This window comes from Sminthopsis crassicaudata, chromosome 4, assembly GCF_048593235.1.
Source record: "Sminthopsis crassicaudata isolate SCR6 chromosome 4, ASM4859323v1, whole genome shotgun sequence".
Classification (NCBI taxonomy): domain Eukaryota; kingdom Metazoa; phylum Chordata; class Mammalia; order Dasyuromorphia; family Dasyuridae; genus Sminthopsis; species Sminthopsis crassicaudata.
Genome location: NC_133620.1, coordinates 123130080 through 123147968, shown reverse-complemented (window position 1 = coordinate 123147968; position 17889 = coordinate 123130080). Strand labels below are relative to the sequence as shown.

Below are 17889 nucleotides of genomic sequence, written 5' to 3'. Positions count from 1 at the left end.
GAAATGATATCTTTCAGTGTTTAGAGATACATAATAAAAGTCCATTTTCTCTTTTATTTTTCTCATTTGGGAGAAATAGCACAGATATGTTTGCTGCACAGCAGAACAGTCACATGGGAGAAGAGGATATTTCTGTATCCTGGGACTGGAAAAGTCTACCCACAAAATCCAAAAGATTCCTAAGAATGGTGCTATCCCCTTAGTCATTAATTTCTACAGTATTTCTTTTTTCCTTTTGGTGAGGCAATCAGGTTTAAGTGACTCCCTAAGATCACACAGATAGTACCCGTCTAGTGTCTGAACTAGAGTCAGGTCCTCCTGACTCTAGGACTGGTGCTTTATCCACTGTATCACCTGGCTGCCTCAACAACCTGTCTTTCTATTATCACTTGAATCTCTGTAGCAATTTCAGATCTTTCTCCAGGAACTCATACCCATTTCTTTTCTCCACCTCTTTTTCTCCACCTGTACCTCCAGGGTCCAATGACATAAACAACAAAAAGCATTATGATTGCTCCCTCTTCTGTTCTAGTACCCACTAAATCCATGATTTGAAAGCTCTTGTGAGCTAGGAAAAACTCTCCTACCTAAAAAAACAAAGAAAACAATGAAAACACTGGTTCTCTTACTGCAGTTTCTGTTACTGCAGCATTTCCAAGAAGACTTCAGTAGCTTATGAGGTCACTCCTAGCTAAATGTCATTTAGATTTTTTTGGTACCTGTGTATGTGTGTGTTTTGTTTTGTTTTGTTTTTACTTTTTAATTATTTTTAATAGTATTTCATTTCTCCAAATACATGCAAAGAGTTTTCAACATTCATCTTTGCAAACCTTGTGTTCCAAATTTTTCTCTGCCTCTCCCCAAGATAGCAAACAATTCAATATATATTAAGCATGTGCAATTCTTCTAAACATATTTCCATATTCGTGATGTCATTTAGTTTTGAAGTGGGAGAGAGTTTAAAGAGCACGTGGAAAGCATTTAGACTTTTGGTCCTATGAATATAAAGAATTTACTTCCATGGACCTTTATTTATTATAAAAGCTTCAAATTGGAAAGAAGCAATCACCTTGTATGAAGTAAAGCAAACCTTGTTCCAAACAAAGTCCACCTCGTCTTGTTTGACATATCTCACTTGGAGACCCTCTTGTCTATTTTTTGTTTTATTTGTTCAGTCATGTCGATCTCTCTGTGACTCCACTGGGGTTTTCTTGGCAAAGATAATGGAGTGTTTTGCCATTTCCTTCTCTAGTTCATTTACAGAGGTTAAGTGACTTGCTCAGGATCACATTGCTAATATATGTCTGAGGCCAGATTTTAACTCAGGAAGATAAGTTTTCCTGATTCCAGGCCCAGCACATTATCTACTGTATCACCTAGCTGTCCCTTGTTTTGTTTTAGAACAATAAAAAAAAAAAAAGTTGTAAAGATTAGGGTGCTCCATCTAATCTCACATATAAAACAGAAATTTCTCCACTTTGACAAGAAATCTGTCCTTTCCTTATTATCCTGTGGAGTGCTTTGGAGAAGAATCTAATCTTTATTTATTTATTTTTTTTAAGAATCCCCATGTTATCTCTTGACAGCATTTGCCAAAACAATACAAGACAGTTAGAGCTTAGTGAAAGACCAAACTTTAAAATGATTGATACTTCTATATCACTCCAAGGTTTGTAAAAAGTATTGTATGTGATTTATTTCATTTGATACTATAAACAACCCTGTAAGGTCTCAGGTACTATTGTCTCCATTTTACAGGAAATTAAATAATTTGTCTGTGTTCACACATTTAGGAAATGTCAAAGGTGAGATTAGATACCAGGGCTCTCCTTCAGTTCAAGCACTCTTTCATATATACTACAAATGCTCTCATAATTCTTTTACCATCATAAATAGGGTACATGGTTTTGTAGTTAGAGGACTTGGGTTCAATCCCAGTTCTCTTACTTACTAGTACGATTTTTTGGAAATCAGGCTTTTCTAAACATTAGTTTTATGACTTCAAATCTCTTTAAAAGGAGGTTAAATTCTATGAACAGTTGTTATAATCGAGTCATTTTTTAGTCCTGTCTGTCTTTGTGATCTCACTTGGAGTTTTCTTGGCAAAGATATTAGATTGTTTTGTTATTTCCTTCTCCAGCTCATTTTACACGTGAAGAAACTGAGGCAAACAGGGTTAAGTGACTGGCCCAGCGTCACACAGCTAGTAAATATCTGGAGCCAGATTTGAATTCATGGCTTCCTGACTCCAGACCCAGCATTCCATCCACTGTGCCACTTAGATGCCCATATGATCAATAAGTACCATAAAATTCTGTGATTAATTTTAATTCAACCTTTTGAAATCCTACCTCAAGTGTTATATTTTTCAAGTATTCTTTTTTTCCACTTCACCCACTTATAAGTGTCCACCCTCCCTAAAGTTCCTTGATATTTATTTTGTATATATGTTATGAATAGCACAGTGGACAGGCAGCTGGGCTTGAAGTTAAGAAAACTAATCTTCCTACCCTTATTCACTTACTAGCAATTCAATTAATTCTGACTGCTTCCATTTCATCATCTATAAAATGAGTTGGCAAACATTTCTAGTACCTTTGCCAAGAAAATCCAAAATGAAATCATAAAGTGTCAGACACGATTGACAAACAATCCAACAACAAAGATAGTTTGAATTAACCTAAATATTTGAACATGTTGTTTACCTTCAGTAAAAGCAGGGACTGTTGTGTTTTTTTTTTAATCTTTGTATTCATAGTACTGAGTACAATGTGTTTAATAAATTCAGATATTTATTCAATGTTTATCAAATAAATTGAATTATAATTCTGAGCCATAATAATTACCTTGTCATTTTTATCTTACTATGTTTTCTGATTGCTTCACATTTGTTCATCCAAACCCTCAAACTAGATTGGTTGCTCCTTGAAAGCAGGGACCTCTTTGTATGCATCTCATTTCTGTCATAGTAGGAGCTGAATAAATGACAGAAGAAAAGAGCATTGGATTTAGAGTGAAAAGACTAAGCCCCAAAATGTATCATATGACACTGGGCAAGTACTTCATCTCTTTAGAGCATCAGTCTCCTCTTCTACCAAATGGAAATAATATTCTCATTACTTACCCCATGAGGTAACTGTGAAGAAAGTCTTTTATGAACCTGGAGGCACTAAAAAATATCAGTTACTATTTTTGTAATTATCATAAACTTCTGAATAGGTAAATTGTTCAGTAGAGGGCAGTATTGCACATACTGGGATAATTTTGGAATTGGGTTCTAATCAAAAAATCACTTTAACTCAATATTCACTCTCAAATAAGAGAGGGAAAAAAAAAATATATATATATACACACACACATACATATGTGCATACATATGTGTTTGTGTATGTATATATCAGAATAGGAGAAAATGCTAAAAATGAGGAGCTGAAGGATTTTGAGCAGCAAAATACTTTTTCACTTTATTTCATCTCTATTATCATTTGATACTAAGGTTTACTTTGAGACAAAGCTCCCATAATTTATGCTGGAAATTCTGGGATGTTACTGAATATTTCACTAGGTCTTCTCACAAAGGTTTTTTTTAATTCCTTTCTCCATCCAAAAGATGAAGAGTTTGGCATGTTATCCCTTGGACTTAACACTAGAACAGCAAATTCATAAAAAGGAAGGTTATTGCCAACCAAATATAAAAGAAGGCCAGAAATGGGAAGTGTAAGGTTCTGGTTAGCTTTCTCTGACTAGTCTTGGTTTCAGCAGAATAATCAACATAAGAATAGTCAGGGATAAAATCCAAAGTATTATCTCCTTCATAGTCTGTCTCCTTCACCTGGGGCCTGGCTAGCTTCCCGGAGGCTCTCCAGAATGGGTCTTGGTTTCAGTGAAAAAGGCAGGAGGACCACCACAAGGATCTCTATCTTGAAGTCTGTCTCTAGCTAAGTTTGTCCCCAGTGTTTATATGCTCTATTACAATTACATCATTACAATATACTGAGTATAAACCAATCATTATATCACTAGGGAACCATTATTTGTTGTAAGATGAAATCAGTCATGCTAAACTAGTGAACTCACAAGCTAAACTAGATAATCATTGTCTTATCAATTCCACTGAGTTAACACCTTGTTGTAGAATTAAATCAGTCATACTGAGCCTTGAGTATATTTCTCCAAAGTTCCTGCCCTTTACAAGGAAGACCCTGACAACATTGAGACTTGCTCATAATATACATATTGCGTTATCAGTGATAGGAATTACATATGAAAGGAGTAGTCTGGGGATGCCATTAGCATTATATCTGTTTGTGACTTCCTAGGCATGAAGAATCCAAACGAGCAAAGAACAAAGGCAAGAGCATGGGGGAAGAAGAGAAGAGAGGATGGAGTACTCCTTCCTTAGGATGATGTGTTCCATTCTCTAACTGAGCTGCTGATGGGACCAACCTAAGGTCTCTCCTTAGATCTCCCTTTGTTTCTCCTCCAAAAAAATCTCTCAAAGATGATTACTAGCCTCTTTTATTTCTTCTTTGGAAGACCTGGATTTGTTGGACTGTTTTCTGCATCATGTTCTGCTTCCTCCAATCTAACTGATTTTGACCTGGTGAAAAAAATCCTTAGTTGTGCTTCTGATCTGAATTCTAAGGAGGGGGTAATATACCATTTCCCTTCTCTTTCTACTTCTCTATTTTTTTTTCCAAAAAAAAAGTTTTACAATGTATTGGAACTCAAATCAATACAGAGTCATTGGATAAATACCTACTATGTACCTAGTACATAGACAAATACAAAATCCATTCATGGGTTCAACTATATCATTCCCTCCCTTCCTACTCAAAAAAAAAAAAATTTAAAAAAAAATCCATCTATTGTTACATGTTGGAAATAGGAAAAATGACTTAAGAAACAAAATCAACCCCATAATCCTAAAGCAAATCTAAGCCTACAACTTGCATAGTGCTAATATGGTTCAGACTTTTGCAAGCTACTTGCTGTTTATTTTCTATGTAAGCTTGCAAGTTCATTTATAAACTTTGTATAATCCTAAACTTTTTACAAATATTTTTATAGCTATTCAGTCTTACAAGGGAAAAATAAAAGTTATAGTCACTGTTTGCTTGATTTAAAAAAAAGGCTCCAGTGTCATTCTATTACTCTAGTATCAAATATTCATTCATTTGAAAGCCTTTTGCAATCTGGCTCCTTCCTATTTTCTCAGTCTTCTTACTTCATATACCCTTTATTCTACAATCCAGTGATACTAGTCTTTTTACCCTTTTTCTCTCTATATTTTGTGTTTCCCTCTGAAGCTAATATGTATATGAAGATTGTGTGTGTGTGTGTGTGTGTGTGTGTGTGTGTGTGTGTGTGTTTTTCATTCTTTAGTATAGTATCTTTAGGAGCCATTCTGGAGAAAGAGGAACCAATAGTACAAGTGTTCTGATACTGAAAATCGACAAAATGTCTTTTGGAAAAAAAAATAAGAATTCAGAGGATTTTGTTTTTCAATCATTTTAATCACATCTGACTTTTCATGACCTCTTTTGGTGTTTTCTTGGCAAAAATATTAGAGTGGTAGAATACTTTGTCATTTGCTTCTCCAGGAATATATGTAGAGAGTATCTCTAGTACTAAGCGCAGTGCCAGGCACATAATAGATGCTTAATAAATGTTTGTCAGAATGTCATAAATGAAACCTTTCATAGAGAAATTCAGAACCTTGATGCAGGTAAGCAGGATTTAAACACACAAAATCATTATAGAATAGTACATGATGGACTACTGTTAACTGCTTAAATTCAAGGTCCCTAAAATAATTACTGCAAGAGATCAAAAAAGAGAAAAATGGTTGTGAGTAAAGAAAATCCTCATTAAAAAAATCATTTGTGCTAGATCTTAAAGAGTGGGGAACATTTTGTTAATTCGAATGCAGTCTCACTATTAGTGAGTGTTTTAGAGGGATACTTGTTCAGATATGTGTTGGACTAGGTGGTCTCTGAAGTCCTTTTCCTGTTCTAAGATTCTGTGATTCTTTTCCACTTCAACTTCATTTGCATGCTTTTCTGGGATAATGTAAGAAAAGCAAGAAAGATTCTTTTTTTGAGAAGGAACCTTCCTTAGAAGATAAAGGAAAGCACTTGATATCTAGATTCAAATACCCCTTCTACACTCATTAGCTATGTGATCAATATCAAGTCATTTAATTTCTCAGATCCATAGTTTTCTCATCTGGAAAACTGAAATGATAATACGTATTTACTTAATACTTACTTACTTAATACAACCTAATGGAGTTGTTGTGATGAGAATATGTAGCAGATTTTAGAATTAGACATAAATATGATACATGTTTTATTCATTTGTCTGTGTATTATTTTATACAGTACTTTTTATGTATGTGTTATATTTCTCTATTAGATTATTAACTCCTAGGCTGAGCGAATATAATAAAGATGACAATACTCCCCAAACTAATCTATTTATTTAGTGCTATACCAATCAGACTCCCAAGAAACTATTTTAATGACCTAGAAAAAATAACAACAGAATTCATATGGAACAACAAAAGGTCGAGAATTGCAAGGGAACTAATGAAAAAAAAGTCAGAGGAAGGTGGTCTAAGTGTACCTGATTTAAAGCTATATTATAAAGCAACAGTCACCAAAACCATTTGGTATTGGCTAAGAAATAGACTAGTTGATCAGTGGCATAGGTTAGGTTCACAGGACAAGATAGTGAATAAAAATAGCAATCTAATCTTTGACAAACCCAAAGATCCCAAATTTTGGGATAAGAATTCATTATTTGACAAAAACTGCTGGGAAAACTGGAAATTAGTATGGCAGAAACTAGGCATGGACCCACATTTAACACCACATACTAAGATTAGATCAAAATGGGTCCAAGATTTAGGCATAAAGAACGAAATCATAAATAAATTGGAGGAACATGGGATGGTTTACCTCTCAGACTTGTGGAGGAGGAAGGAGTTTGTGTCCAAGTGAGAACTAGAGACCATTATTGATCACAAAATAGAACATTTTGATTACACCAAATTAAAAAGTTTCTGCACAAACAAAACTAATGCAAACAAGATTAGAAGGGAAGTAACAAATTGGGAAAAAATTTTTACAGTTAAAGGTTCTGATAAAGGCCTCATCTCCAAAATATACAGAGAATTGACTTTAATTTATAAGAAATCAAGCCATTCTCCAATTGATAAATGGTCAAAGGATATGAACAGACAATTTTCAGATGATGAAATTAAAACTATTTCCACTCATATGAAAGAGTGTTCCAAATCACTATTGATCAGAGAAATGCAAATTAAGACAACTCTGAGGTATCATTACACACCTGTCAGATTGGCTAAGATGACAGGAACAAATAACGATGAATGTTGGAGGGGTTGTGGGAAAACTGGGACACTGTTGCATTGTTGGTGGAGTTGTGAAAGAATCCAACCATTCTGGAGAGCAATCTGGAATTATGCCCAAAATGTTATCAAAATGTGCATACCCTTTGACCCAGCCATACTACTACTGGGCTTATATCCCAAGGAACTACTAAAGAAGGGAAAGGGACCTGTATGTGCCAAAATGTTTGTGGCAGCCCTTTTCATAGTGGCTAGAAGCTGGAAGATGAATGGATGTCCATCAATTGGAGAATGGTTGGGTAAACTATGGTATATGAATGTTATGGAATATATAGTGTTCTATAAGAAATGACCAAATAGGAGAAATACAGAGAGGCTTGGAGAGACTTACATCAACTGATGCTGAGTGAAACGAGCAGAACCAGGAGATCATTATACACTTCAACAATGATACTGTACGAGGATGTATTCTGATGGAGAGTGGATATCTTCAACATAGAGAAGAGCTAATCCAATTCCAATTGATTAATGATGGACAGAACCAGCTACATCCAGAAAAGGAACACTGGGAAATGAATGTAAACTGTTATTTTTACCTTCTGAATCCAATTCTTCCTGTGCAACAAAAAATTCGGTTCTACACACATATATTGTATCTAGAATATACTGTAATATATTTAACATATATAAGACTGCTTGCCATCTGGGGGAGGGGATTGGGGGAGGAAGGGAAAAAATCTGAATAGAAGTAAGTGCAAGGGATAATGTTGTAAAAAATTACCCATGCATATGTACTGTCAAAAAAATGTTATAATTATAAAATAAAATAAAAAAATTAAAAAAAATATTACTATAGATTATTAACTCCATAAAGACAAGAGTTTATGTCTTACCTGATTTTATACCTTCTGTATCATCTCTCACCATTTTCTACTTAGTAAGTTCTTAATAAAAGTTTGATGATGATATTGTTAAAGATTCTCAGAAGGAAAGAGAAACATGAATATTAGCACTCCTCTAATTACCATTTAGTACCAAATATGATGCAGAAACCATTCTTCTAACAGCTTCTTTCATAATAACAGACTAAATGTATTTTCTAAGAGTATTGCTAGAAGAATTTCTGAGAAAATAGGAAAAGATATATAATCTAACCAACTAAATAACCAAAGAACAGACATTCACAACCATATATTTCCTTTCCATGGAAAAATACTTGTATTATTTTCTTATCATGTGAATAATAAATATTGGATCCAGCATTTTTTCCTTTCTTCCTTCCTTTCTTTCTTCCTTTCCTTCTCTTTCCTTCCTTCTTCCTTCCTTCCTTCCTTTCTCTTTCTTTCTTTCTTTCTCTCTTTCTTTCTTTCCTTCTTTCTTCCTTCTTCCTTCCTTCTTTCCTTCCTTTCTTTCTTTGTTTCTTTCTCTTTCTTTCTTTTTGTCTCTCTCTCTCTCTCTCTTTCTTTCTTTCTTTCTTTTTTGGTGGGGTGGGAGGCAATTGGGATTAAATGACTTGCCCAGAATCATACTGTTATTTTTTAATCCAGTGAATTTTAAGGAGGAAACATTTTCTCTGGAGTGGGGAAGTTTTCCTTTCTTCAAGGCTTTTGACTGAAAGGTTCGCTTGTCAATAAAAGTATTATTCCATGGAATTATTCATAAGTTTTCTCTTGGGACACAGAACCTGCAAATGTATTTATGGTAAGGATCATTGAGTTTTCTACTGCAGGCCTACACTTTATAAATCCAAGGTCCTTGCCTGAAAAGCTTAAAGGAGTGACAAAGGAAAATAAATGGTTCTATCCTTTGTCAAATAATGTCTACATTCTGTCAAATAGTGGGCCTTCAAAGCCCGCTATGCTAAACCATTTTGTCACTGAAATAAGATCCCATACTTTTAGAATGCATTTTTTAAACAAAATTTTGAAATGTAAGAGGTTCTCCTATGATGAATATCTTCACAGCATTGTTCAGAGGGACAAGAATTTACCAATTTACCAAGAATTTTGGTAATTAGAAAATTTAGAGTGAAATCTTAGCCAGACTTGGGTCAAGACAGAACTGGTAAACTATTAAGGCTAGAATTATAGGGCTAGTTTGAACCCCAGACTTGTCCTCTTACTATCTAGATGACCCTCAAATGACTGTATATTCTACATATTGGATTTGAACAAAAATGAAAATGAAATGATCTTTGCCTTTATGGAGCTTTGTTATTATGTAGTTTCGATCATGGCTGACCCCATTTGGGGTTTTCTTGGCAAAAATACTGGAATGGTTTGCCATTTCCTTCTCCAGCTCATTTTATTATTATTATTTATTATTATTATTATTATTATTATTATTATTATTATTTTTGGAGGCTGGGGCTAAGTGACTTGTCCTGGGTCACACAGCCAGGAAGTGTTAAGTGTCTGAGGCCACATTTGAACTCAGGTCCTCCTGACTTCAGGGCTGGTGCTCTAATCTAGCTCATTTTAGAGATGAGAAAACTAAGTAACTTAGGGCCACATAGTTAGTGTCTGAGGCCACATTTGAACTCAAGTCTCTCTGACTCCAGGCCTGGCATTCTGTCCACTGTGCTATCTAGCTGAACCTCATGACGTTATCAATCAAGATAACCCATGGGTAATCCAGATAGAGTAAAAGAATAGGAAGAAAACCATTCATATATTAGATCCACTATGGAAAAAAAAAACTTACAAAAAAACACAAATAGAAATTTTACAGAATGAGAAGGGGGAGATAAATGCCCAGGTCAGAACTGTATGGAAATGTCTGCCCAACAAGATTATGCTCATTAAAAATTTAAACTAAGACTTTTGGGATGCCATGTATAAGATAGGTATGTGACTCTTAATATGGATAGACAGGAGCTGAGATTTGATTTGGCCTACCCCATCTCCAAAAAAATTGTCTTTCTTTCTTTCTGGGGAGTGGAGATGTGTCTTGCCTATTCTGCCAAAAACCTGGCCGGAAGAAGGACAGAGTCTGGGAGATTTCTTCAGTTTTTAAAAAACATAAGAATTCTGTCTATTTACCACTCATCAAATATTTCTAGTCTAGGTGTAAATCTATGTTCCTAAGGTAAAACACATTCCTGCTGGCTCTTAAGCAGGGAAGGTAGATTTTATTTTAATCTTAACCAATTTAGCCTATTCCCACCAAACTTAGATACAAAAGACCATCACAAATAGCAAATAGAGAGTAAATCTATCTATCTAAACAGAAAATAAAAGTAAAAAACATTCTATAGATTAGACTTTTTTAATACACAAAAGTAAATGAGGCATTCATGCTGGAAGCAAGATAAGATTTTAGCTCAAATTTTTCTCACTCAAGAAATCTACTCTCAGCAGATTTTAGATTTGCAGACCTTGGCAGTGACAGAACTATGATTGGCTCAGCTTCTCTATATACCCATATCTGTAAGGTTTTCAATCCACATTCACAGAAGTCTCTTTCCTGACTGACTCTCTGGAAGCTCTTCTTTCCATGGCAGTGCAACAGCTTGAACTAACTCCCTTATGGTAGATAGTAGCATCATGCCCAATATTCTCTCAGGACTCACATTTCCAGTCTCATATACAACACAGAACACAGCCATCCCTCCACAAAACTATCCCAGGCTTAGTAACCTTGTCCAAATACAATCATTTTACATTTGAGAAAATTGTTTTTTTTGTTGTTGTTTTGTTTTGTTTTTGTTTTTGTTTTTTTCTGAGGCTGGGGTTAAGTGACTTGCCCAGGGACACACAGCTAGGAAATGTTAAGTGTTTGAGACCAGATTTGATCTCGGGTCCTCCTGAATTCAGGGTTGGTGCGCTATCCATAACTGTCCCCACATTTGAGAAAATTAAAGCCCATGGAGACTAAATGCCTTGTCCTGCTATCATCTCAAAATCAACATACCTAAAACAGGATTTCCCATCCCAAATCCTCTTTGTAACTTAACTAATTTCTATTGTCCAATTACCCATATTAGTGGCCTTCTCTCTCCCTTACCCATCCATAACCAATTAATTGTCAAGTCTTATTGGTTCTACTTTCACACCTTCCCCATCTGTGTCTATCTCTCCCTTCACATTCAATCTATTCTCATCCCTCATATAACCTCCATTATTCTGGTATTCCTCACCTCTTGCCTGAATTGTAAAAATAATGATAACATACATTTAATAAATAGGCAGGGAGGGGACCCAGTAGATATAATACTAGACTTTTTTTTTCAGAGTTCAAATCTAACCTCAGACATTTACTAGCTGTGTGATCCTGGGCAAGTCACTTAACCCTATTTGCCTCAGTTTCCTCATCTGTAAAATGAGCTGGAGAAGGAAATGTCAAACTACTCCAGTGTCTTTACCAAGAAAAAACAATTGGGATCATGAAGAGTCACACACAATTGAAAAATAATTGAACAATAATATTACTATAATATAATTTATATTTTTTATTTATATACTATAATTTATATGATATAAAATTTGCAAAGTCCTTTAAATAAATTATTTTATTTGATCATTACAACCTTGGGAAGAAGGTATTATTGTGATCAACAGTTTACAGACTATAGAAACTCCCATTCTTAAGAACTGAAATGCCTTGTCCACAGCCATATAGTTTATTATATATGAAGTATGATCTGAATATAGTTCTTTCTGACTGGAAATCAGTATCTGTTCTTAATATCTCTCTCCCCACCTCAAAGCTTTCTTCTTTCCTTTCCACTCATCCCAGTTAGCAATGTGATAGCCCTAAGGTACAAGTCTGACAGGGAAATTCCCTGCTCATCTATGACTTCCTCAGTCTCCATGGTTTCAATGATCAGGAAGATGACTCTCAGATCTGCTTGCTGTTCCTGGTATTCAGCATTCCATTTCCCATCTCATTGACTACACAGCATGTCCCTTACACCTGGATTGAATGTTCTATCTCCTTACAGTGAGAATAGGTTTCAAGGACCTTATTAAAATAGGAGAAATAAGTTTAGCAAATTATAGTGGATTCCATTTTGTTTTAAGCATCCATTTTGTGACTGACTTATTATGGGCAAGTCATTTTTCTATAAATTGTTTTTCAATAATAAGGTAAGCACTTTTGTGACATAAGGCAAACAAATGTGTTCTCAAATAACTGATAAGCATGTGGACCCTTTGATAAGATAGAACGCCAATAGAAAAATATTACAAACAACTTCATCAGTAGTTTATGTAATAAATCACCAATCAAATTAAGTGATAAACAACTTAGGAACACTCATAATTAAAAATGTAAAAAAAAAAAAAAAAAAAAACCAGGGACCTCAGTTATGAGCCTATTCCAAGGAAATGACTAAGACTGGCTCCTCCATTCCTCACATTCAGATTCAAGCATTCTGGGGTCACTGTTAATTGATGGAGACTTGACCAATAACCTCAGGAGATAACCTGTAAGGAAACCTCTAAGCTTCACGTTGGTGGTTTATTCTTAGAGAAAGATATAGTTTGCATACTTTGATTTATATAGTTTGATCAAAAACATCGAGATGGATAAATCTAATTGGTGTTTCTGTATGTCACTCCCCACTTCTAACTCAGAATTTTCAGATTCCTTTGAGAATTATCTCCAGTGTCAACTCCAGTGACAGCTTTTCCCCAGTCTTTCTAGGTGTTAATACCTTTTCCATAATTATCCTATCTATGATTCATTGGGGCCATCTCTAGTCATCCTGATCTGTATCTTGCCACTCTTGCTAGGGACCCAGATGTCTCTGGAGGAGAAAGTGAGAATGGTGATTTTACACAGCCCTGCCTCACTTAAATCCAATTAACTTGCAAGTCATGGAATCATGGTCCTCTTTAAGAACAAAGGACAAACAGTAACAAGTTTTATGAGTGCCGAAGCCGTTTCTGGTCTTGTTTTTACAAAACTGAGTCACACTTTTAGTCTTCATACTGGGTCTCCTTTCTACCATATCACTCTACCTTGGGAGAACTAAAAGACAGGCTCTCCTCTATAAATAAATGCATAGCTTAGTCTTAGCCAACATTTTTTTCTTCCTCTACCTTCCCTCATGTTGAGGCACTGGCTGAACCGGCTGCTCAGTATCTGTATGATGTTGACTTGAGTTTCTCAGTAAGCCAGGCTTAAATGAGAGAGAACCACCTCTCAGTTCTTATTCCCTTTTCTTCTCTTTATGAAACAATGGTTTTAAAAGGGGAGGAGCAGAATGTGCATTGCTAGGGGAATCTGAAACCAAATCTGGTTTTGTTGCATTTCCAAAAGATTAGGGCCTGTGGGTGAGTGTTTGAGTTAAGGAATGACCTGCTCAAGATTTTATCGAAGCTGTGACAGAGTTCTCCCTGCTTACTTGTGGAAGTATCACCCAATGTTTTCACCTCAAGGGAGGAATAGTTATCTTGGTGTCGGCTCCTGAGAAACTGCAGACATCTCCTGAGCCTTTGGTGACTTTTTGATGACTTTTCTCACCATAAGCATGACCTTACCAATTTTTTCCTTGTGGTTATAAAAAATAACCTTGTGTAAGATAGGTGCTATGTGCTGATAAAAAAAAAAAAAAAAGCAATAAAGTGAGAACTTATTGGTTGGAATCTAGTAAAATTCAGAATTTTTTTCCTTGGCTATCCATAACTGAATACTAGATACTTTCCATGGCCATTATCTAAACAGAACAGGTATTCTATGATAAGGCAATCTGCATCTCTCTTGTATCAAGCATTCTTAAAATAATCTAGGAATCCTATTGAGTCCACCAGATGCTTTGCAATACCAGACGAAAGTAGAATGTAAACCAAACAAGACCACAGTAGTTTATTTCTTTGGGGGAAAACTGATACAGTAGGGATTTGGGGGAACATCAATAGAACAGGAACATGGATAGGGCAGAACTTGGGATTTTACTGGTTTGGAGAATTCCCCATAGGTTTTACTCAATTTTTGTGGACTTTGCCAATGTAGACTAGCACCTGATATGCAATTTAAAGTCATTGAGACTTTTCAGGGGGAGGAAGGAGGACAGCTGGATGGTCTAGTGGATAGAGCATTAGTCCTGAAGTCAAGAGGATTCAAATTCAAATCTGGCCTCAGACACTTAACACTTACTAGCTGTGTGACCCTGGGTAAGTCACTTAGCCCCAATTGCCTCAGCAAATAAAAACAAAACAAAGCAAAAAACAAAAAAAAACAAAAGACCCACAAACTTTTAGATAGATAGATATGGATATAGATTATGTACATATGTATATATATGTTTCAAAAAATTGCACATGTTTAAACTATCAGATTGCTTGCTGTTTAAGGGAGGAGGGAAGGAGAGAGAAATATTTGGACACAAGGTTTTGCAGGAGTAAATGTTGAAAACTATCTTTGCATGTATTTTGAAAAATTAAAAGCTATCATAAAAATGAAAGAATCCCCAGTTTGCTGAGAAGTTAAATGGATACACAGCCAGTATATGTCAGAGACAACATTCGAATCTAGGTCTTCTGTTTTAAAACAAAATCTCTATTTGTTAAAATCTCTATTTGTTACTCTGTGCTTACTCTTTAAAGTATATGTTTCTATTTTTAAAAACACCAATGTTTAAAAATAATCAAATATATAAAACCAATATTCAGGATAGTCAATCAGTTTGTATGCATTTTTTAAAATACTATATCTCATATAAAGGGCAGTGGGGTGGCTCAGTGAATAGGCCTGGAATTAGGAATACCTGATTTCAATTCAGGCCTTAGACATTTACTAGCTATGTGACCCTGAGCAAGCCATTTAACTCCAATTGCAAAAAAACAACAATAACCAACCAACCAACCAACCACAACTCATGGCAGAGATTATTATTTTTTGGTTTTTTGTTTGTTTTATTGCTTCAAGAAGTCTCCTGTAGCAACTAGGACTTGAAGTCAGGAGATCTAGTTTCAAATCCTACCTCAAAGAATTACTAGCTTCATGACACTGTTGTTACTTAATCTCTTTATGCCTCAGTTTCCTTCTCTGTAAAATGAGAAGTTTGGACTTGATAGCTACCAAAGTTTCTTGTAGACTTTAATCTATGATCCTTTCTAATATGTGGTGATCATGTTTCATGGCCATTGCAGCTTAAAGATATGTGTTGAGAGACTCCAAAGACTTAAATTCAGGTTCAGAAAATCATTTACACTTATATCTAAAGGTCCACTAACTCAAGCCTGTTCTTTCTTTCATATATGCTGTAACAAGTAGGAGTTTCCCTTAGAAAATGTCCTAATAATCCTATCTGGAAAGCACTCAAGAACCTTCCTCAAGAGCAGAACTCTGCAGAATCTTTCCAGCTGGCCACATTCCCTTAGCTTTCTTTCCCTCTGCCAACTTTGAAGTCAGGAGGTAAATAGAGTTCACAGAGTATTCCCTATCCACCTGTAAAATGCCTTGTCTCACCCCCTCCCCCAAACACACACCTTTCACAGAATCACAGGTCCTTGACTCCTAGCTCAACTCATTCTCCCAACTTCCCCAACAGCTTTGCCCTCTTCAGGCACCTTTCCCTTGTACCTTCCCACTAATTGGCTCAAACCTAGCCCAGACCCCTCCCTTTTTAGAAGTCCCAACTGTGTTCAGTTCCCTGCCATCTCTCCTTATTGTCCATATTTAATCATTTCTCATTTGTCATCTGTTCCCCCATTAGTGCTCTCCTTCCAAATCCTCTGAATGCTTGTCTTTTCTTACCAGAATGTAAACTCCTTGAGAGCCGAGATTGTCTAGATTGCTTATATTTCTCTCCCCAGATTTATTACAGTGTCTGGCCCATAGCCGGTTTAATGCATGTTTTATCCATCTATCTAATCCAACCCCCCTCATTTTATCTATGAGGAAAATGAGCCCCAGAAAATTAAGCAATTTACCTGAGGTTATGCTGTCAGGGTATAATGGAGTTGAGATCTAATCCAGATTCTCAGACTTCAGAATCCACAATCATACTCTTCTATTGGGCTGTCTCTTTTCTCTACTATCATTTCTTCTGTCCCTCCCACCTTTTCAGGATGTTCAGTAGTAGGTTCAGCTAAGACAGGTTTTATTGACATAGTGAGATCCTGGTAAGGAAATTCACTTTACCACTGCATCTTTATGCTTTCCAGTTCTGAGATCACAAAGCCAACATGTAACAGAGCCAAACTAGAACGACAAACTAGAACCTAGAGCTTAATTCTGTATAGGTTCCAGAAATAATTGAATCCATCAGAAGTAATTTGAACATGAAAGACAAACAAATTTTGTTCATAACAACAAAATATTCTCAAAAAGTTCTAATTTACTCTCTTCCTAAATGTAACAATTGTTGGCTAACCTTTCCACCCTTGGGGATTGTCCAAGTGGGTTGTTAAAAACCTGAACTTCAGGTAGTATGACCAGAGCCAAAAATCATATTGCTTTTGCCCTGCCTCTGCTTATAAAAAACAGAAAATCAAGCCCATGACCCGTGAGAGGTTTTAATCTACTCATTAGAAGCACAGTCTACCAATTCCTAAGCTTTTTTTTTTCCATTCAGAAATCCAGGAATAGTCAAGTGAACAAACAGTGAAAAAAGACTGGACTTATCATTAATAATGTAGATTACTTTTCTTTACCAATAAAGATTGGTACTTTCTCTGTGACAGAATAGTCTAAAAACTGCCTGGAAAACTAACTTGATCAGCATCACATAACCAGCATATGACAGAGAGATAATTTGAAATTGGATTTACCAGGACAACTTTCTATTTATTATCTCTTAATAAGTTTAAAAAAAAAAAAAAAAAAAGACTTTTTTGAATCTGACCCGGATTTCCTAAGAGTGACTGTCATAGCCTTGTGTACAAAAACCTGTTCTGTAATAAGGGAGGAGAGCACACAATACCATTTCCTTGAGCTAACTGTCACTGTGATGGAATGATGAGAACCACATGACTGGTTGTTGAACCAGACTCAGTTTTCAAAATCCTTAAAGATTATCACAGCCTATGAAGCGTATTTATTCTACTTTTTATTGTCATAGGATAGTACCAGAAGAACTAGTTTCCTTTACTTTGTCAGGGAGATGGGCAGGGAAAAGGTGGGGAAGGAAATTAATTCCCCTCTTGGTACATTCTGCTGTTTCAAAAGATGCTCCGAGTACCATTAAATGTTAAATAATCCACAGCCAAGCTTAGTTTTTTGTTTTTGCTTTTTCTTGGCCAGTGTATTTTGGATGTTTCTATTCCAAAATTTTATTCTCTTTAGAGAGATTGCTTTAAGGAACTTCAAAGAATTTTATCAGTGGAAAAAACCTCAGAGATCATCTAGTTTCACCTAATTTTTCCTGAGAAGAAACTGAGGCTTATAAGTTAAGTAATTTGTTCAAGAATGAAGGCTGCACAACAATAATAGGGAATCAGAGACTAAGATTCAAACCCAATGTTTTGTCCACTTTAGCTTCTAAGTATTGTCTTGTGATTCCCCTGACAATTATACTTTGGGGCCTTTAAAGTTATTTTCCAACCTAATATCTTGCTTATCTCCAG

The 17889-nt window shown here is 35.5% G+C and overlaps 1 protein-coding gene across 7 annotated transcripts in view; it reads right to left on the bottom strand.

The window, feature by feature from the left end:
* The window catches only part of LOC141565771 (protein unc-93 homolog A-like), a 234147-nt gene extending 217792 nt beyond the window's left edge, over window positions 1-16355 (bottom strand). For 3 of the 7 annotated variants that reach the window (XM_074309327.1, XM_074309316.1, XM_074309322.1), the window contains exon 1: window positions 16255-16327. The gene's annotated coding sequence lies outside the window, so the exon portion shown is untranslated. Of the gene's footprint in view, window positions 1-16254 lie in introns of all 7 variants that reach the window. The other 4 variants (XM_074309320.1, XM_074309329.1, XM_074309318.1 and 1 more) reach the window with 3 other exon arrangements.
* Window positions 16356-17889: the final 1534 nt, after the last annotated feature.